The 1,513-nt window shown below is 41.4% G+C and overlaps 1 non-coding gene across 1 annotated transcript; it reads left to right on the forward strand.

Moving 5' to 3' along the window:
- The first annotated feature begins 597 nt into the window (after positions 1–597).
- Positions 598–788, forward strand: LOC140502931 (U2 spliceosomal RNA). The gene has a single exon (XR_011966650.1). It is a non-coding gene; the product is annotated as a U2 spliceosomal RNA (small nuclear RNA).
- Positions 789–1,513: the final 725 nt, after the last annotated feature.

Consider the following 1,513-nt stretch of genomic DNA (forward strand, 5'->3'; position numbering starts at 1 on the left):
TATCTTCTCTCTCCTCCTACTCCAACAAACATGGTTTAGGCTCTCGTTAAAGCTCATATGGATTAGTGTTTCATTGTTGTTGCTTGGTTGTGTCCAACTCTTTGTGACCCTGTTTGGGGTTTTCTTACTGGAGTGGTTTACCATTTCCTTCTCCAGCTCATTTTACAGATGAGGAAACTAAGGCAAATACTGTTAGGTGACTTGTCCAGGGTCACATAGTTAGTAAGTGTCTGAAGTCAGATTTGAACTCATGAAAATGAGTCTTCTTGATTTCTATCCACTGTACCACCTAACTGCCTTCATTGTAACAGTCACTTAACTGGTCTCCCTGCCTCCAGCTTCTCCCCCTCCTCCAGTCCTTGCCTTACACATTGTCTAATTCATCTTCTTAATGCATTGATATGATCACGCCATTCCTCTACTTAATAGTCTTCCATTTCTTATAAAATAAAATTTTAACTCCTAATTCCTTCAAGTCCTTCACAATCAAGTGCCACTTATATCTACAGCTTTGTTTCACAATACATACTCTACATTATAGCTTAATTCAACTATTCTTTGGCCTCTGTACTCATCTTGTACTTCACCATACCTAGAATTGCTTCTCAGCCTTTTGGCTAAGATCAAGTGTAGTATCTGTTCTTATCAGTTTAATATCTGATATGTCCTCTATCTGAGGACAATATATTAAATGGATTTTTGAAGCCAGGAGATGGAGTAGGAGCTTGCTCCGTCCACTCAGCACATAGACCCAGTATTGCAGTACTTCTGAGAATGGTGTACTTCCCCTTGGAGTGGGGGGGGCAGCTAGGTGGTACAGTGGATAGGGCACCAGTGCAGGAGTCAAGAGGACCTGAGTTCAAATCTCACCTCAGACACTTGACACTCACTAGCTGTGTGACCTTGGGCAAGTCACTTAACTCCCATTGCCTGATCCTGGGTCATCTCCAGTCATCCTGATGAATATCTGGTCACTGGATTCAGATGACTCTGGAGCGGAAGTGAGGATGGTGACCTGCATAGCCCTCCCTCACTCAAAACAAAGTCAAGTGCAAGTCATGTCATCATTTCTCTGATGGCATGGTCTTCTTCAGCAATGAAGGATGAACACACACAGAATGTATTGTATTTTCCATCCCATTCCTCTCAGCCACATTATCAACCATTGTGATGATGATGATGATGATAAGAAGGATGAATATAGCACTTTAAGGTTTGCAAAGTTTTTTTAGTATTTCATCTTATCCTTAACACAACTCTGGAAGATAGATGCTATTATTATACCTGTTTTACAGATGAGGAAATTAAGACAAAAAGACTTGTTGACTTGCTCAGAGTCACAGACCTAGTAAATATCTGAGACCAGATTTGAACTCAGGTCTTCTTGGTTCCAAGGGCAACATTCTGTCTGCTACACCACCTAGCTGCCCAAATTCTTCCTTCTTACCAAGGTTCACCAGGTACATGGTGCCTCTGAAAGTAATCTCTTGCTTCTCAAGTTTCTTAGACCAAG

The sequence above is a fragment of the Notamacropus eugenii genome, chromosome 4, assembly GCF_028372415.1.
Source record: "Notamacropus eugenii isolate mMacEug1 chromosome 4, mMacEug1.pri_v2, whole genome shotgun sequence".
NCBI classification, from domain to species: domain Eukaryota; kingdom Metazoa; phylum Chordata; class Mammalia; order Diprotodontia; family Macropodidae; genus Notamacropus; species Notamacropus eugenii.